This window comes from Stegodyphus dumicola, chromosome 8 (assembly GCF_044657685.1).
Source record: "Stegodyphus dumicola isolate Sdum_Otavi_A_Nest chromosome 8, ASM4465768v1".
NCBI lineage: Eukaryota > Metazoa > Arthropoda > Arachnida > Araneae > Eresidae > Stegodyphus > Stegodyphus dumicola.
Genome location: NC_140775.1, coordinates 63,224,973 through 63,247,059, shown reverse-complemented (window position 1 = coordinate 63,247,059; position 22,087 = coordinate 63,224,973). Strand labels below are relative to the sequence as shown.

The 22,087-nt window shown below is 29.0% G+C and overlaps 1 protein-coding gene across 1 annotated transcript in view; it reads left to right on the top strand.

The window, feature by feature from the left end:
• Window positions 1-21,110, top strand: part of LOC118199167 (innexin unc-9-like) — a 312,877-nt gene extending 291,767 nt beyond the window's left edge. The window contains exon 4 of the mRNA XM_085821916.1: window positions 9,151-21,110. The gene's annotated coding sequence lies outside the window, so the exon portion shown is untranslated. The remainder of the gene's footprint in view (window positions 1-9,150) is intronic.
• Window positions 21,111-22,087: the final 977 nt, after the last annotated feature.

The following is a 22,087-nucleotide window of genomic DNA, read 5'->3' as shown; positions in this document are numbered from 1 at the left end:
AAACTATTCAGTGTCCAAAAAGAAGTAATTAATTAGTTTAAACTCTTTTTACAAAGTAATCAGGGATTTCTTTCTATTTAAAACCTCCTCCACTACTTCTATAATGATGTAAATATGAACTTGTGGCTTTTAGAAAATCTAGATGCGGCTCTCGAACAATTCTGAATTCAAACGTGCGGCTCTTACTGACATGAAGTTTGGCCAGCACTGATATATAATATGAGTGATTTTCAAGAGAAAGGTAGCATTTCGATATTGATAAGGCATGGAGGAAAATCTGAAACTGTTTCTAATTAGCATGTTTAGTGGAAGAATAGTTATTATTGTTTCACAGTTTTACATCTTCTTATTTGGCGGACTCTTATAAAAGAGATTTTTCGTTTAAAATGCACATTACAAATTTTATAAAAAGTAATATTATGTAAATTTCTTCCTTTTTTGTAAATTAATCTAATTTCTGGGAGTACTGTTTAAAGTATTTTCCTCAAGGGAGTTAATCTACTAATTATTATTTTAATACATTTATGATTTATTTTCCTGAGCTATGAAAGCATAATGTTTATTGTCCTTATCTGTGTTTAGTTTCAGACATTAGTTAAATAGCAAAGAATATTTTTATTCTACAATCTAAGAATTAACAGTAAAATAGCATTTGATATGTTGAATTGTTCTCGCAGATTTATACGTAATCATTTATATATCTCACCCTAATCAAAAGCTCTCAGTGGTGAAGTAGAAAAGACTGTGATAGCGAAAATAATCGAACCTTACTAGTTGTTTTATCATGCTCAATTACTGCGAACACAGTCTGATACGGGTTTGCTTACAGGCACTAGCCCTTGGGTAAAAATTATAAATGATTAAAACATTGAAGCATATATATTTCATGCCAATTATTTTTTTTATTATATGATTAAATAAAATTAAAAAAAAACAATTATCTTATGTTTTGTTTCCCTTCATGCACTCATATGCATAAACTTTTAAACTCCTAAAAGCAGAATATTTTAAATGAGAGATGTGTGTGAGAATAAGAACTTGAATAACTAAAATTGAGATCAGGCAAGATTTAGCTTTAGATTCTCATTAACTTTCAATGGTAACGGTACAGTGGTTACGAAAGCCTGCTTCGATACCGGAGGGTCAGGTTTCGAATCCCGGAGAAAGCGTGGAAGTTTATAAATATACAGTGTCTTTGCTGCATGAGGGCACTTTAAATACATGACGAGCCGAAAGTCCTTTCGAGAGATTGGTGTTAGGAGAAGAAGGATCGGAGACTCTGGAACCTGTCCCCTCGGGTTGCTTTTCATCAGGATTGGGGGCGGAACTGAGCGAAATCGTATTGTCACCTGTATAGTGCTCAAGGATCTTGCCAACGAGAGACGCAATCTTGCTGTGCTTACCACGATGAATTTCGTGGGCTTGTTCAGATGTTACTGCCATACAAGTGAGATAAGTCACAACAACAACAATTTAAATCAGTGTAACTTTATATTTGACACTCCCTCTGGATAATCTTTAAGTGGTAACAACTAACATTACAAAAAATGCGTGCCAGTTTTGCAGTAATCTGCTGTACTAAATCTAAAAATCGGTATATACTATCTATGGAATATATCTACAAATTTCTGGAAGCTATTCAAAATTTAACATATCTATAGGAAGTTTTAAAAATGTGTTTCAAAGGGCCCGGCTATATGCCTCCCTTCTTTAGAGAAGATGTACGTTTTGAGCCTTTTGTCCCAAATTCGACATTCAAATGGACAAAATGCATACAAAATGATAAAAATGAAATGTAAAATTAGGTTACACTTAATCAAACAAAACTTGAGTGAAAGAATTTAAAATGTTTTACTTTTCCAGAATGTTTATAAACGTTTCGAGATAAGCTAAATTGTATTTTGATTAATACTCATAGATTAATAGCGCTGTAGCTCGTAGATTAAAGCACAGAAAATAAGCTCTGAAATTTTAAAGAAAGTATATGTCGCCAAGTGTAAATATCTTCTAAGTGTATACTTTTAACAAAACTAAATTTAAAAAAGTGTGTTCAGTCTTAATTAACGGTGGAAAGTTTATGATTTTTCTCTTCTGATACTTGTACCTTAATGCAAAATCTTAACTCTCTCTACAATTTAGCTGGCGTGTGTTACCTTACAGTGAGAAGAAATGTTATAAATACTCCAAGAATTAAAAGATCCTTAAGGATTAAAGAAACAAAAATCCTATAAATAGCCGAAAGCGTTATTTAACATGAATTTAATGTCGAGAACTGCAATATATACGCAATTAAATAGAGAGAAAAAGGGGGAAACAATGATTACCATTATCAAGAAAATCTTTCTAACAGAAACACTGAATTTATTGTTCCTATTCAAAGGATTTTCTTCATAATGTGAAAAAAAATCTTTTAATGGGTGCACATTTGCTTCTTAGTCATTCTTTTGAAATGGCAAAACCCATCACATATTTTGTCTGTTGCCAAAAATCTTCTAATGGATGACTGTAAATAATAGACCGACGTTACATCTTTGAGAAAGGGAATAAACAGCTTCAAATATTTATGCTTTTTCTGTATTCAAAGCAGGAATCAGTTATACTGTGACTGGCACTAATAAACATCATACCAAATAGATTGAGAAAGCAGCAAAACTGTGATGAAAAAAGGACTGCCAGTCACCGACGTTCGATCAAGAAAATCACTTTACAGAAAGACTAATCGCTATTGGTGAAACGGGTAAGGAAATGGAATCTGGTAAACAACAGTTTGTTATATAATATTTTAAGGCTTCATTTTGAATACAATATCCATAATTATATATAAAACAAGAGCTATTTAAACATTTCTTTCTCGTTTCATGCCTGTGTAATTAATTCACTATAGTAAATTATTACAGAGATTTTAGTGCTTAAACTGAGAATAATAATAATAATATTTATTCTTAGCCTGCCTCGCCTCTTATTGGGCACTACAGGTCATTCGTTATTAATTAATTACAAAGCAAATTACATTTATAAATACAATTTGATGTTGTTTCCAACATGCATTGAACAGTTATATTAGAGAAAACAAGTTTGAATAGGAATTTGAATATATATATGAAAAAGTGAGTTAATTACATATTTATATAAGGCATGCTGCCTTTTACATATCGTCAGGTTTTAACCTGGTATGACTTGAATGATGGTCTTGTTGTCATTGACGAAGTTGACAATCTGTCTTACTTCCTGGAGACTGTAGAAATCCGTTAGGTAACCTCTGAGACCTTTACTTTGGAGTAGGGCGGTGTTGGCTGGAGATCTAAGCGACTTGGTGAGTGGGCATGAAGTGATGTAATGGACGGTATCTGCTGTGCTGGCAGGTGATCCACAACTGCACTTGACGTGTAAATGTAGAAACCTCTCTAAATATTGGGGGAACCTTCCATGATTGGAAAGGGCCTGAACCGTGTAGTGGTTCGAGTAAACTCTTGACAGTCTGACGTTTGGGAAGATTGCGAAGATTCCGGTGTCCCCTTGTTCCCATCTTTCTTGCCATTGTGACATGAAAGCCTCTTGGATGTAATGCTTGGCTGCTCTCGTGGAGATCGGAAGGGAGATAAACTGAGAATAGCCAAAAATGCACAAAACATGGAGACATTTGTAGAGTCATTAAGCTATTTTGAAGCAGAACACGTGAAAAATGTGCAATGCTCTCGCAGAGACATAAATCCGGAGTTCTCTCATACGCGGAGTGTGCTATCGTTACACCATTAAGGCATGCTGGAAGGAGGGAGTAAACACCTTACACATTTTATATACAGACATTTTATATATTTAAATATAGAAAATTTAAGTCCTTTCACTGAAGTTTTGTTTTACAAAATGTCATCGTATTTGATACTTAAATTTTATCATTTTATATGCATTTTGTTCATTTGAATGTCGTGGGAGAAAAGGCTCAAAATGTATTACTTTGAAGAAGGGAAATATATAGCAGTGACCCTTGATATGCATTTTCTTATCTTCCAATAAACATGTTAAATTATAGATAATTTCCAAACAACTGTAGATATATTTCATAGATATATATCAAATTTTAGATTTTGAATAGCAGATTATTTCAAACCTGGCGCTCTTTTTTTGTGATGTTTAGTGTTATCCCTAACAGTTTTAAGTATAAAATTAGGCTGATTTAAATTTGTGATTATCGTTGAAATTCAATGTGAATCTAAAACTAAATCTTGCCTGATCTCAATTTTAGTTATTCAGGGTTCAGGTTGTTCATAATGTCTCACATGTAAACATTTAAAATATTCTGCTTTTAGGACTTTGAAATTATTTGTATGTATATAAGTGCATGGAAGGAAACTAAACACAAGGTAAAAGTTCCTTAAATTTCATTTATTTGTATTATTAAATGTTTAGTTGACAGGAAATATTTCTGTTTTAATTTTTTTAAATTAAGTGCAAAATTACTTTAACTACTTGACGGCAAAAAGATATGTAAATTATTATAATGAACTATGACAAACGTATTAATTTTCAGATTCATATCCATAACATTATTTCAAATCAGATATCTGAATCTTACTGCCCTTTTACCATATAATTTACTTTTCAAGAAAGCTCATTTGAATCATTTGGATGCCTTGTTCTGAATTGATTTAGCGATGTAAAAATAGGTCTTAATCATCACAAAAAATCGGGGAAAACGTTTCCCTTCCAAGACGGAAATATAAAAATAAACAAAAGGTTAAATTAATTTAATGAAATGTAATAATAAGCAAAACATTTAATTAAATTAATGAAAGGTTTTCAATGAGATATAAAAATATGAACAAATTAGCTTGAAGTTAAAATATTCTCCCTAATTCAAATAATGAATGGTAATTTTAATTCTTCTAGTAATGGAGAAGACCACAGCTGCTCCTTAAATAATAATAAGTGTGAATAATAATCCATTAATAATAAGTGTGAACCCTGAAAAATAAGTACATTAATTTCCTGAATTAAACTGAGGAAACTGAGGAAAAAAAATAATAATAAATTAAAAAGGGCATAACATGGCTAATGGGAAAATAAAAAGCAGAAAAAGAGTTCTTCCTTTTCTACGACTCGATACAATGTAGCATTAAATATTTAAAGGATTATGGTTGAAGCCACATTCAGAGTGTTTCAGCAAATCGGTTACAAACTTTCATGAGAGATACAGCTGACTTAGACGATGTAAAAACGCATAGCAATGCATGGTCGGAAAAGCTTTCCTGGCGCGGTAGTGACGACACAAAACGCAAGAAAGGAAGGACACGAACAGGTTGAGAATATACATTTATTATGCTTAGTGCAGCTAAATCAAGAAATAATAACAAAAACAGACGATCGTGATCAATGAAGGTGTTCGAAATTACGACCCGGACCGTGATTCAGGAACCGTGTGACATATACCTTCCAAGCGATCTTCCATGCGCCGGAGATCAGACAGAGGCCTGCATCACGGTCCCTGAGTCGTAATTTCGAACACCTACTTAAATGATGATCATTGTCTGTATTTGTGTTTATTTGTTCTTTTCTGCTGTACTAATAGAATAAAACATATTTTGTCACACTGTTTGTATTCTTCCTTTTTTTCGTTTCTGTTGTCACTACCGCGCCAAGCGTTTCCGGCCATGCATTACTATGTGATTTTCCATCGTCTAGGTGTATTCTAACTCTTCGGAAAGTGTGTAGCTGATATGTTGAAACCCTCTGTATAAGTAATGCTGTCTGCCGTCAAAGACCTTGGATTGCGTTGACGGAACGGCTTCAAGCACAAAACTTTGACACTAAAGCGTTTCAGCACAAAATCAAAGTTTTGTGCTTGTTTGCAATTATCTACGTTCAAAGAACAAGTAAAGCAACACACAAGAACAGTCATTAAACAGAACAGCTGTTCAGCTATTTAATGAACATAGATAACACTGCATTTAAAAAATGCAATGAGCTAGATTCAAAATTTTATTTTTATTTAAAAAAATTATAAAAGCTAAAAGTAAGCAGAAATTTTAAACTTCTATTTCAAACAGTAGTTTTTAAATAAATATAAATGCGTTGTATAAGCAGCGAATAAACAAATATTCCTGTTTCAAAAGGTTCAAGTATGGTTTGTTTTAGCTTATTATGGCAAAGCACATTAGGCTATCTGCCTAAGAGGAGGAGTGCCTTCATGGAGAACTTTCTAAGAAGAACTGGTTTGTATACACGTTACGCATAGGAAAAACCACGAAAACGCCCATTGAGCCAGTAATTCCGACATGGGCCTAGAATCAAGTCCATGTCGGAATTACCAGTGTTCAGCGATTTTACCGCTCGGCTGCTAATGGGCTTCAAAAAACTCAGAGAAACTGCTTCATGGCGCCTTGAAATGTATAAAATCATCTCCTAGTCACCATCGAAATTAACGTCTATCGCAACACATGCACACTTGGTCCGGCATTTCTGATGTTCTTGGAAACATTGGGTGCAAGCTTGATTTTACATCTATCATAGACTGCTTGTCGTGTCATTTTTAGTAACTTAGGTTGTCTGAAAACGTTAATTCCGTAGTTAGCTTGGTAACTAAAAATAATAAGAGGGAACAGGATTTTTAGAGGATGAAACATTAGCAAATACATAAGTTTTGGCATGGCAGTCTCAGTTTCTGATCTGAAAAATTCCTACATCTTTGCTCAAGCATTCTTAAAATTAGTTATTGCATCGAATGTTCAAATGATACACTTAACCCGTTTGTTTTACATCATAAACTACTATTCCAAATGATACTGCTTTATATATTTCTTCTGTACAGCGTATGTTAATGTTGCCAGCTGCCATATTCAGGTATAAGTTTCACATACGTGACATGACATTTTTATGAGGATTTGGATTTTCATATGAATACATATATAAGATCTAATGAATGTTTCATTTACTTCTGCTTTGTCTGTTGTTTTACTTTAACTTTCCTAACTTTCTCTCTGAAATGCACAAAAAGAATTTTTTAACTTCCTTATTAAATACATATGTAGAAATTTAATTTTGAATTTGTTTTCAAGAACATGTAACGCAGAAAGCGTAACAATTTTACAGAGCTTAATTTTATATAGCTTAATCTTGTTCCTATCCTTTCTCCACTGCAACAATGAAATTCTGTAATTAGCACAATTATTTGAAGTGAGCTGTACTTAAATATCTTATATATAGTTCATTTCTGTAGCTCTACATCGTGGAATGAAGGTACTTCAGTGTTCCGTTCCGCTCTTCATATTCGCTTTTATGTAAGATTTATTCATTAATATCTTGAATGGAATGGATTACCATTCTCCTCTGCTCAGCATAAATTACTGTGATATCAATTCAAACCACAGGTCCAATAAATACATGCAATAAATTCAGAGGAATAATCGTACATCACATCCCTCTTAGTGGAGAAAGAATTTAATATTAAATAGATTTCGTGAATTGTTCTCAAGAGTAAATGAAGAATTAAATTAATTCAAGACTATGTAATTTATCTGTTAATTAGGTTTAACCATTTCTGTAATGTTTTATCTTTATTTGAAATGGAAACGTCTGTAATTGAATATGGGTAAACAATTTGTTTAAGTTGGTTCTGGTATATTATTTTTCAAGCATTTTATAATTTTTAGCTCTTAATTTCATATTTCTTTATTCTCATTTTGTATATTTATAAATTTATTGGTATTGGGTTCTACCTTTTTCTGCGTCTTTGTGTAAAATTAGCTCTAAATTTCTTACTTTTTCCCATACCCCTCAAATTTCAGCAACACATTGCCTGAAACTACTTTGAATAATTACGTTTTTAATATAATATATGTAATATAGATATATATTATAAAACATGTATATATATTATATAATAATATTCCTTTATTTCGTAAAGGAAGTAAAAAAAGATCTGATGTGAACACCACATGACTTCCTTGTGTGGTCTGTTAAATTATACATCTTTTTTTGCTGCTCTTAATTTAAACTTCTTTCAGTGAATTTCATTAGAGTTATATTTTTCATTCAATCACCTCCGTTCTCACTTCACGGCAAGGCTAAAATACATAAAAACTCAAAACACTTCCGCTAAAAGCTCGAAAAACCTTAACCACCAAATAACGTTAAAAGAATAATATTTTACAATTAAAATTACATCAAAATTAGAGTTCTTACTCAAAAAGAAACAGTTTAGCCAAAGTGCAGGAAGGCAAATCTTTCGCTGCAGAAAACTGAAAGTTTACTTTGGGTCCCATTGGGGAAAAAGACACTGAAGTTGATACGTCTACTGACTTAATTCACTTCTCTACTAAGCGTTTCAAATGTGAACAAATGACGACCTCGTTAGGCCTATCGCCACTTGAACTTTTAAACTGTTGATAATTCTACAACTATTGCATCTAGATTACCTAAAGGCGTAAAAATCTTAACCGAAACACAAGAACAACATAATTCAGTTACTTTCAAAGAAAAAAAAAAAAAAAAAAAAAAGCTGAGTTCACCGAGCCGGGTACGATATGACTATAGAAAAGTCAGGTGCACAACTACATTTTATAACAACCACATATACAAAATTTCAGTGTTGTACTATTAATCCTTTCGAGTTATACGAGATACATACACGTTGCTTCCCCCCCCCCCCAATGAGACATTTCTATATTACCCGTTCCACTGGGCCGATTGACGAAATTTAACTCTCGTTTTTCATGTCTTTCGGGAGTGCGACTTAGGATGTGTATTAGATTTATATATATCATTGTTTTAAAACAGTTCAAAATCTGACTTTTCCCAAAATTACATACCTATTATTTCCCATATCTCGATTCTACGACTCAAATTATGCCAAAGTGCCAAGTTTTCTAAAAATCGCAAGAGTAATTTTTAAAAAAACTAGCTGTCAAAATTTTAGCTCTCAGCTATTTCCTAATTTGTTTCTAAAATTTGTACTTTTTTATAATTTTTACAAACTTTTTGAACTGTATATATATATAGTTCAAAATTATATATATTTTGATATATATATATATATTATAAAATAATAAAGTTTTTGCCATCGTCTTGAAATAGATGTATTTCTGTAAAAAATTAACGTTTTTAATCAGAATTTCCCAGTTTTCAATTCACACAACAATTTCATTCTCATTTCAGGTAGCCTGTCCTCTATTACATCCAGCAGGTAACCTTGGTCGTCCCACCCACAAGAGTGCCTATGCAACAACACATTGACCAAGAGAATAAGTGCCACTGGAAGACTTCTCTGCTCTCCTGCGTCCTTCCCTCACTCAGCTGAAAAATGGAACAGCCCGTAATGAAAGTTAAAAAAATTATGATCATCACTGTTTATATATTTGTGTGTTATTTATATTTGTGATAATTTTACCATGAGATAAACTACGTAAGATAGTCATTCCTAAGTTTTTGAACTAACAATTGTTTTTTATAAGTTTACAGTATTCATCACGTTTGTTAGAACTCCCAAAATTTCAATGGGGAGTTGTAAAAATTATCTTCAATGCTTTTCTTCATGATAAGGCCTGGTAGCCTGTTTTTAGTTATAGTTCTTTTGCCAGTTCTAAGGGATAACTGGTCATTAGTCCATTATTTATTATTCATGATCGTAATGATCCATTTTATTGCGGGCGATAATGTATTTTAAACATTTTGTTTCCCATAGCAAAATAAATAGACTCATTTGTTTTGCTATGTCATTAAGACATTCTGAATTTCTAAAGAAGATCAATTAAAATTTTAATAATTTTGGGTGAAATAAACAATTTATTTGCTGAGAAATTATTGTTAATAATCCTTTACTTCTCGTATAGATCTTATAATTTTTATAATAAGTATAGTAATTGAAATGAAATGCATTCTTTTATAAACAATATTAACATTATAGTTATAAGCACATAAAGCACAGTTATAAAGCTCTTCTTAAAAACTTTAATTCTTTAGGTACATATGCTGCGCTTTTGTTTATTCTTGGTGAGCAACAAAGAACGATGAATTATTAGTACTATTAGTATATTAGTACATAGGTAATATACTATTTGTTCCTTAATTTTTGTAGAAATTTTATTGAATTTGGCAACAGCACGAAATCGTCCTGGACTTCATTCTAAAAGAAACTTCTTTCTACTGGTCTTTGCGTATGTTTTGTAGTATGTAAGTCAATTTTTCTCTAATTTCTTTTGAGTACATTATTGCTACGTATTTCTTATAATATGTTAGTTAATATATTTATTCTATACCTTTCGAATTCATTACTACGCATTTTGTTAATTTAATATAAACCCAGAACTGCTGCATTTAAAGCAAGAACGTTCAAACATTTTATTCAGTTTTTTAAAGAATTCTTACTGACTATGTATTTAAAGTATGACAAAAAATAATTTTACCGGAAAACTAAATTTGCCCACATGACTAAATATATTGTCAAAATAATGTTAAAAATGAAATTTTAGAAACAAATGGCCCATTTCTGCAAAGTTTTAATTTAGCTGATTCGTTTTTAGTTTAACATTTCTTGTCCTTTAACACTTGTTTTAAGTTAGTGCTGTCTAGGTTATGTTGATTTATAGCATAAATAAGATACGGCAGTCTCTGTGGCAGAAATTAAGAGAAATAATGTTCTCTTAATCTCTGCCACAGAGACTGCTGTATAATAATTCTGTTTAGCGACATGCTTGTATCTTGGTTCTTGAGCAAAAAATAAAGTAATTATTAAAAGAATTTATCATACATGAAAGGGTTAAATTTTTAGTGTTGAAGAAGCCCAATCTGTCAGGAGTGATAGGAAATTTACAATCTGTTTGACCTTTACTGGTTGCTTTTAATGCTGTGAATCTCAACTACTTTGCATTCTTATATTTTTCGTTCTTCAAACTGCAGAAGACATTTGAGTAATTAGATACGTTTTTCAAATTAAATATGCGAGTTATAGTAAGTATAATTATAGTAAATATAGAGTTATAGTAATATAGTTTAAATTTATACTGATATTAATTTTTCCAGATAAGAAAATTACAGATATTCCTTAAAGTTTAAGTACTGAAAAGTATGAATTTAATAATAGTTTGTAGGCAAGTTAAGAATTAAGGAAGGGCCACAATTTTACATCTTGTGTTCCTAGACTTTCCTAAATTAGTCTTGCACGATACCTAAATTTAAAATATGACAAAATTATGCTACGCCAAACATCCTTCATGAGCACATCTGAGAAGCAATTTACAGCACTAGGTAACTAGAGAAAGCAAGGTAAATTGCTAACACACTAAAAATGGACTCGTAAGAATAGACAGTATCACCTGAGATATATTTGAAAGTCTTTACTTTTGCTATCGAGCATTATAGACCGAAATTTAAAAAGTAATATCGAAAATAAGTACGAGATTTGTGTCTTAGAATTTCTAAAAATATTAAACTCTTTTAAAAATACTTTGTTTCAATTTTTCTAAATGTAATCAGAAAAGGAATGCTAGAACTAAATTAATTTTGATTAAAATTTTTTACTGTGTGTTTACACAAGATACTTAAATAATAGTAAAGCATAATTATGAAATAAAAATTTAAAGATCATTTCTAAAATGATAGCAGGTAGTTAGGAAAGCTACAGTGCGTAAATAAAAAAGGATATTAAATGTAAAATTGTTCTAAAAGCCGAAAAAAATTTTAAAATACTTCTGTAAAGAAAATAATTTGAATAAGAGACATTTGCCTAGATTGAAAGGTAATGAGTTTTCAAAATAGAGAAGATAAAGAGAAGTAATATTACACGCACCATTTTGTTGGAAAACGCTATTCTAATCCAGTTTATAATTATTTATATTATGCTGTGTTTTAAATAATCTTAAGAATCAGCTTGTTATAAAATTATATTTGGCTCGTTTTCGGCAAAAGTTGTTCAAAGTTAAATATTATTCTATAATGATTAACTGTGAAAGATATGTGATTTTATAAGTATTTCCATTTTAATATTCCGTATTTTTAAGTATCTAATGAAAAGTGTTTAGATTTAATTTTAATGTACAACATAGTAATGTTAACTAATACTACCGCGTCTTATTCTTGTTTAAAAAGGTAATTAAGATTATTGATGAAAACGTATTCAGACGAACACTGAACATGCATATTACCTTCAAATCAGCATATGAAAATAGAATCGCCACTCATACCTTGGAAACAAAACGTACGCTGGTAAACTTTTTATGCGAGAAACATACCCGTACAAAATACAATGCATATTCCAATATTTAATATAAAGCAATAATATTTTTATGGTCATTTTTATTTAAAAATATGTATTATTATTCATGTTTAATTTAAACAAATTTTACAAATTTTACTTTGTTAGCTTATATGTAAAGGGGTTTTGAAAATAATACTTATCTTAAAATATATAATACATTTCACTGTATATTATAAAAAAATGCATTTCTTACATTAAATTCAATTAATCTCAAATTTTGCCTTTCCTTTTCGCAGATATACGTAAATGTTTATTTGTTTTTCTCATAAATCAAGCTACTCAGACATGAACTGCTCTGCTAGCAGTAGTAAAATTCGAAATATATATCATTTGAAATAAAACATGTTCTGCTTGTTTCATAATTAGAAATAACGGAATGAAAATTAATGAAAGATATTTTTGAGAAGCTATGAACTTGTCTTCACACACAACGCATTTGACAAAACTACGTTTATCCATACTACGTTCTATATTAATACGCTTATCCAGTTTGCGTTTAACTCATCCATCTGAATAGTAAATAACTGTCGCAACAAATACAAGCGAAAATAAATAACTAATGAAGCAATTAACAGTTAGTAAATATTAAATTATTTTATAGCCATACAAAGCCTTTTTGTAAATAAAAAAGGCTTCTATTACATAATTTCCACCAGCGTATTTAAAATCAGAATCCAAAATCAAAGTTTTTATAAACATTGGATGAATGTAAAAACAGACGGAAGAAAATTAGCGCTTTCAACTAAAAATAAAATACTTTTCTCAACTCCTTAGGGAAAGTATTATATATGCAAGTTTACTGAATTAATTTCATTAGCTTTATTTTTTGCGCCGTTATGAATAGAAAAGAGACTAAAAGTTTACTGGGAGTTCCTGTTTAAAGTTAAGCTAATTATAATATCACATCTCAAACAAACATTAATATTTCATGCTTAGATTACATATTTTACTTTCCTGAAACAAATTCATTCTATCCTGCAAAAAAAATTGTGCAATACGTTTTTATTTTTTAATGCCACACTTTCTTTTCTTTTTCGAAACCCTCGACATATCAAAAAATCTAATTTTACTTCTCACTTTTTATGGCAAATGCATTCATGATTTTTAAAGGAATATCATAGCAATTGAATAATACATCTCGTGTTTTCTAAGCTTCCACGTTAGCTGAATGTTGTTTAAACCTGTGGTTTATGACACTATGGGAAGGAATGCAGGGAAAATAACAAACTGTGTTCATACACGCAAAGCACCGCTCAAGTTGTCAAGTCGTATGGAAGCACGTTTTCTTTGAAAAGAATTTTCCGACAACACTCTTTCTTTTTTCTTCAATTATTTAATATTCTCTTCGAGACAAAACAAACAGTTTCGTCTTTGAAACTCACAAAGATTTTTTAATAAATGTAACAAAAATGTCTTATAATTATTAAAAATTATTTTAAATGCAATTTCATCTTATTTAGACTTCATTCGATTAAATTTTTATTTGCAAAATTAATTTTAAAAATTGTGATTTCTGAGTTAAGAGATAATGTAATTCTAACGATAAATATTTTGAATTAATTTAAGGACTCCAACAATTTTGAATATTTTTATTGCATGAAGTTTTTCTTCTTGCTCAGAAATCTGACAAATAAATAAATTAAAAAAATATCTATAAAAAGTATTTTGTAGTTTGCTCACTCAAATGAATTAAGAAGTCTTTTCAAAGCATGAAAATACTCATTCTCGATAAATATTTAGATATTCAATTATAATGTTACTACAGTTAAGAAATATTTTGACTCTAAAGTTCAACTTAAATAATTAATATAAATGCTTGGAAAGTTAATGAATTATTTTTTATTTAAATTATTTACCTTTTAAATTATAAAAACATATTACACAGCTTTTTTTGAATAATATTTCTGGCGTTTAAAAAAAAACATTGTTTAACGTAATCATGAAATCATAATCTCGAGTTCAAATTAATTTGTTTGTGACGATTCTAAGAATATAAGGTTTGCAGATTTTTAGAGTAAAGGAGAGTGTTCGATGGGTAATTAAATGTAATTCGTATGTCAGACAAAGTGTGTTTTGAAATTTCATATTACAAATAGTTCAGTTCTTCATGAACATTTAAAATTAAATATCTTACAATTATTTAAATATTTATCGTAGATTTTATTTTAAATTCATATACAAGTGATATTTCACAAAGCTATCAAAAAATGCATTCTGAGTAATCTTTCTTTTATAATATTATGAGTGAGAACCTTGTTTTATCATTTAAAATGGGCGTCAATGAAATAATATATGTGAATAAAACTATGAAAAGCTTACAAAATGTTTAAAGTACATTTTTAAGAACAATTTTCCATTTGTATATAAAAATTAAAAATCATTTTTGGTATTGTGAATGTGACACTTGTACTTGCACTATATAATGTATAAACATGGTGATAAATTATTATTGTTGTCATTGGAATATACACATATTGTAACTTTGCTTATTAACTTAGAGTTGAACCTATTAATAACGTACTTCCAATTCAAACGTATTTGTTTCTTTTTTGAATTGAAAAACTGAAAATTTTCGATGGCTTAGCAGTTTCTATGACAAAAACAGATTCTTTAAATGTAAAATTTTATACCATTTTTAATCTTACACTTTCATATTTAAACTCAGTGAAGATTACCGTTATATTGATATTATAATTTAATTGGTTCTCTTTGTACTAACAAGTAATGAAATTATTATAATTAAGTTTAGAAATCTCTTACCCTTTCCCATGGAAATTATTTGAAAGAATAATTTTTTACTCTGGAATAAACCATTTCGTTAGTAAAATAATTATTAAAATTCAAAATTTATGACTTTTATGTTTCTCATATTTTAAATAAGGAACATTGGAATACAACTTTTAAATATTCTTTCTCTGTTCTTTCTAATGCTTTGAAAACGTAAAGTTATAGTGACACGAATTTTCATGTGCTTAAAGACGCATATGGTATTTCTTAACACTGAACATTCTACTTAAAGCAATTTTTCTGTTATACTAATAGTACCGCACTAACGCAGATAATGCTATTTCAACTAAAATATAATTACAGGAGCCTGAAACATATTGATAAAAATATCATTTATTATGACACTAACAGTTAAATGGTTAAGAGGATATCAAACATTTCAACTAAAACATTTATTATTACTAAGAAAATATTATACTATAAAAATCAGTGAATAAGAAATAGCTTTGCATTTCGATAATGTCAAGGTTTATTTTACACAAAAAACACTGATTTTTACAGAGCTCATTAAGAAGTAATGCTGAATCACTTGCTTCCTTTTCATTGCTAATAGTAACTGGAAGATTATCTTTAGCTACGCAAAAAAAATATCTTTAGCATAATTGGGAGATAAATTTGCATATTTTAATAATGCTCGCCATTATATGCATTGTAAATAATGCAATTACTTTTCTTCTCGAATTTAATATTCTGATTGTGATATTAATATTCACAATATTCTGATGGTGATGATGATAATAATAATACAATATTCTTATGACGTTTGCTTTTTAAACTTACGATAATCCCAAATATTTTAAACTGCAAGATTTAACAATGAATTTCCATGGATGTAGGGGTACAACAATTAAAATTATATATTATTTGTAGTTTAAAATAATAAAAATTAATTTAAATATTCAGAATTTTTAACTTTTTATAAATGATAATTTATGTATAGTGTTTTAATATCATTAAAAAATGTAGGTTAATTTTAACTCAAAACTACTGATTCGATTATGCGGAATTATAACTTCCGTTTACTATTGCCCATCTATGGTGCACACAGTCAGTGCTTTTCCCAACAATTTTTATTTAGAATAAGTATTCAAAGCAATAATATAAGCATATCTGGATATATATTTTGATAACCAAAGAATACCAAAATGTACATTGAATAGAACTAATTTAAGTATTACTATAAATTACTTATACTTAAATTTCTTTATCATTTAAAAACACGGTAAAATTATGTAGATGAAAAAAAATATGTTTGGTATAGCGAGGAATTGATTTTATTTCAATCTGACCTTCTTTTAATGCATTAGTAGGCATTACTTCTGGAGGCTTTTTTCCCATGTAAAGCCCTTACTGAACATCTTTTGTATTTAACTAATGCAACTATTTCTTGTTTGATAAAAAACTTAGGGAACATCTACTGCATTTCTTGTCCTTTGCCTGCATAAATATTTATTTTATTACAGTAAATTTAATTACTGCTTAAACTGTTATGAATGATGCACTCTATATATTTTACAATGCTGTCGTGGAAGAATGTGACATATATTTTATTGTACAGCATAACTGTTTTCATTTTGATGTTACACTTTAAGAACAGTGCCACGTGATTTTTTCCTCAATGTTAAAGGATGACTCGCATAGTGGCTAATGAAACTGCCAATTTTTGAATGTAGAAGAAAAGCTTCTCTAACTAGAAGAATATACATATATATATATATATATATATATATAAATACATATATACATATTATTGAAAATTAAATATAGATCTATCATATGTCCGATATTGTATTGTATTGTTGATATGAATGTTATATCGCCTCTATCGATACATGAAGAAAATTTATGGAAACATCAAGTGGTACTTCAATTGAGATTTTTTTAAATCATGTTGGTAAGTCAGAAAGTTTTCTACCATTTTGCTGTTAGAAAAACTGATATCCCTAGCCGACGTTTTTCAAACATTAGAGTCGGAATGATTGAAAATCTCATTTGATGCCCGTTTGAAGTATGGATGGGAAATTCAGAACTTTCATGTGGGTTGGCTCTTATATAATAGACTTTTAAACCTATATTTGTAACTAAATACACAGTTTATTAAAATTTAATAAAAAGTAAGCGTACCTTTGGTTTTATCCTAAACCACATAAAAGAAATGTTAAGTGTTAAATCAAAAAGCATCCAAAACTTCAAATAAATGTATTTTTTATATATAGGGATACATCACCTCAGTACCTGAGAAATAAGATTTCGTGAAAGACCTTCCACAGTACTTTGACACATACACATGTTAAATTACCTTAAAAGTGTTAAATCCCCATCGCGATGTTTGGTACTGGCAACAGAGTTTGGAGGGAAATCGCTCTGGTCCTTTTTTACCCACCTTAAATACAGCAGGGGTTTACAATGTGTAGAGTTGCAGATCTCATAATTTAAAGAGATTTCAACTCCTTCAGAAATATCTTAATTTTGGTATGAAGACAGAATTTATTTAATAATATAACTTTTGAATAATATGGTTCAGATATAAGCTTATAAATTCTAAATTTCTCTTTTCATGGTTTATAAGACTGTGTGTTGGAGCCACTACCTTCGGAAAAAGACAAACCATTTCTCATCTGAGTTACCCATCTATATAATGAAAGCATGTATTAATAGAAATACTATTGTTATGTAAAATGTATAAAAACGTGTTCGTGTATTCTATAAATTTGATTTTGTATATCTTGATCAGGATTTAATTGATATTGTGGCTTTAAAGGCACTCGCTCGTTTAATTATATTTCACTAATTGAAACTGTTAACATTCTAATCTTATTGTTAATTGGAGGTATATGAATGTTTTTGCACGTCACTAATGTATCTGATGGTATTTCGGAAGGTTAAATATTATGTTCTGAAAGTTATGAATACATAAAGTATAGATATATATATTATCTTGAGCTTCAATGTTCAAAATATTAGAATTTGATTTTTAAAACTGAATGAAATTTTCGGTTGCATATGTTAGAAAAATAATTTCATTAAGTTTTGATACCACATTTTCTCCCTCCTCCCATAAATCTATAGAACGTTTTCCGAAATATTTTATAAAAGCATTATTTTCCTAGAGTCTAAATTTATAAATATTTCTTTCACATAAATTTGTTTGAATTAGTTTTTAAATTGAATCGGTATTTTGCAAAAAGAATTCCTCTTACGCTTATAACTATGAATAAAAGATGTAACTATCAAAACTAAGAGAAATATACACACAGAATATAATATAAAACAAATAAAAAAGGAAAAAATCTAAAAATACAACACATTTAAGATATTAAAAGTAATAGAATATTGGAATGTTACTAACATTTTGAAATATTCAAATTCGAATTGCTTATTAAATAGCTCAAAATTAAATCAAATTTTGTGACTTTTTGGAATTTTTAATGTAATTGATAACTCGGAAATTATTAAACGCATTTAAATAAAACTGAATGAAACTAAATTTTCATTAAATTCAGCAAAACATACTCCCTTCTCCCCTCTAAAAAGGTTTAAAATCACTAGAATATTTTATAATATTTTCATTTAAATTCTCCTTAATCTTAAATTATGCCATGAAAAGAGCTTAAAAATAACTTTAAAATAAATAATTATTACTGAAATGCCTGGAAAATTTCAAATATTACGTTTATATAATATAAGTTATAATATAAGTTTTAGATATTAAAACATTACCTACGTTTTTGGAACATAGTGTGTTGAGGCAATGACTAAAACACACTTTTTTTGTTCTAATAATTTTCCCCAATATTACAGATAAGCTTTTCGAAAAATTTTAACAATATGTATTTGTTATGGAAATAAAGAGATATTCTGAACAATGCTATTTAATTTTCCGAAAAACCTGTGGCTTTGTATATAGATCTTATTATCTTAAAATGTAAACTCAGAGCAAGATTGAAGAGTTTTTTCGATATTATGTAGGGAAAGCATCTTAAAGAGTTTGCTCTAGTAAAATAAATTTAATTAGGCTATTGCACATTCCTTAATAATGTAGCATCATTATAGTAGTATATTATTCTAGTGTAAAAATATTGCGGAAGAGAAGCCTTACATTTTTAGTGCCAATTTTTGACGTCTTTTTATCTATTGGATTAAATAAAATTTTGGTACAATAATGGAACTTCACGTGGTTTAAGTAATACTTCAAGCAATTTCGTAACTTGCATATTTTAAGACTTGAATTCTTTTTACATTTTATATTCTAGATGAACTGCAGTGCACTTATATTCTAGATAAATGCAGCTTAAATAAACGTAATATATTTGTTAGCCTTTTATCTTTAGCGAGTGTCGTTTTTAATTACCTTTCTATATTTCTAATCTAAATTGTCCTTTACTGCATAAAAATCGGATTTTAAATTAAAAAGAGATTTGTAATATGAGTCAATTTTTCACAGGTACTATATATCTGTGTTACATAATTTTTAAGATATGCTTATTTGATTGCAGCAACAGACATTTCGTCTATACGAATTCGAATTAGTAAGAAATATATTTGAAGAAATTCACCAACACTTTATTTTAGTGTCACAACTGAATGAAATCCATTATATTTTGCTTTCTAATTAGGTTGAGCTGAATTAAATATAAATGTTACAATTTCGTTTCCTCTAATTACATTTAAAGAATATATTTTATACTTCATACCTTAATGCACAGTGTAGCGTTTTCATGTATATCGTGTCCAATAGATCAATGAGAAATTTCTGCAAAAACGAGACATTTATTAAATTAAAAATATTTTTTTCAATTAAAAAGCAGTTTTTTTTTCTACATTTAACTCCTGTAGATTACGTTCATGGATATTTTCATTTTTTAATTTCTCCTTTAAGGCAAAATTTATCTTAAAGTTTATTTTTTGAATGATATTTAATTTAAAAAACTAATTTTAATATCAATTTGTGTAACTTCAAATAGAGTAATTTTAGAACTACAATGCCTCTCAGAAGATGTAAGATGAAGTTTGAACTTTGGTGATTCTGCGGTGTTAACTACTGCGTCTGATTTCGACTGTCTGTTAAAAATATTCTTATGTTTTCTTTAAACAATAGGTGATTGAATTAGTTTAATAGCATAAAATATTTAGTAGAATTATCGTATAGTAATTTTACAGTAAAATTAACAAGAGCAGAATTACTTATTTTGATTATTTTCCATTTAATCATCAATACATATAAAAGTAACTGAATAATTAATACTTCTTTTTTTTTTTTTTTTTTTGTAATCTTGTAGTTAACTAAAAATTTATAGAAATTTCAAAATTGTAACTACAGAAAATACTTAGTTTTTAATACTTTTAATAATCTTAAACTAATTCCTACCTATACTTAATGACTTCTAATTTATTACCCTCTCATTTGACTAAAATATTTTATTATACATCTTATGATTTAATTATACATATTTTAAATGAGCATGAAAACATCCTCACTAATGTGAAAAGAAAGACATCATCTGTGCCAAAAGATTTTATACCATGTGAAGTTCCACCTGTTATATATTCTTATACTTAAATCATCTATGCATATCCAATTTACTTCATTAATATATAATAATTCAGTAAAAAAGAAGAAACTTTCACACTTTGTTCAAGAAACACAAAGTTATCTGTCATTTTTATAACAATGCAATTAAAATGGTTTTATTCAGGGAAAGTTTAGTTATCGATTAAAACGCATAGTAAGGTCAGATGCCATTTAAATCTGCCATAATGTTGCAAAATACAGCAGCAAACAATTATGTGAAGATATATGGATTTGCAATGGAAAGGAGCTGGAAATGCATGGATATTTAAGGTATCTGCTTTTGATTTGATTTGGATTATGAAATTCCCTTGCAGAGTGAAAGTGCTGCACAACTTTTAAATCATTCCATAATAATGTATATTGTGGTTTTTTCAGCTCACAGAAATTCCAGATTTTGTAGAATGATTCTTTTGAAGTGTTAAATGATAAAGAGATCTGTTTCATATTTGTTTCATCATCATTTAAGTAACAGATTTTTGTCTATTAAAAATATTTAAAATTTGATTTTTGTCAGTCTTTTATTAGTGTACAAGAGTGGTAACTAACACAATTTTCTTTTAATTCTGCTTATTATTGCATATCATCCGTTACTTGAAATGATATATGCAGTATGCAGTCAACTCCAGACTAACCAGATTTAGGAATACACAGTCCCTTCTTGAAAAGCAAAATTTAGTTTGCATATTGCGCAACAATGGAAAAAATACTACGACAGGCCATGAGCGTACAATAGAACTATTTACGAGAAATACAGAATGGAAACGTAAAGTAGTAGAATAAACGTAAAGTAGTAGAGTAGTAATCGCGGTTGATGTTATACAGTGGCTCACATTTGTTTTCGGATATTGCACTTTTTAAATTTATTTGCACAGATCTTGTATGAAATGTTTAAGCATAGACTTCAAATGTTTCAAATGTTATTATCTTCCTGTATTTTAAGCCTTTCTTGTTGTAAAGTAAATAGCACAATATTTCTGGTAATAAAATACTTTTTTTAGAAAGCATTAATCAGTAGTAACTCACATGATAATTTTACATTTCATGAAAATACATTTCAAGAATCTTCATCTTTGGAAATTTCTACTTGTTTGGCGAAATATAAATAAATTTTTATATGTGCAGTGAGCATGGCAAGACTCTGCAAATTACCGACCAACTGTGTGAGAAATTTAACAATTCATCTTCTGTAAAGATAGTAAAAGTGTGTAAAATATTTTTAAAAAATCCTTGATGTAATGCATTTAACTACTTTTGATGCAATAAAATGATATACACTGCATATAATTGTTGAAAATGCACATAAGTCAGGAGCGCATTCAAGCTAAAACCAAGGAATCGCAGACTTATTCTGCGAAAATCAATCAAACACCTAAACATTAACTCTATAAAACGTTCAAGCCGATTTAGAAGAACTGTTTGCAATAAAATTTAACCCTGAAACTTTTAGAACAATCATTTAAGACAGTGGGATGGAATGGACG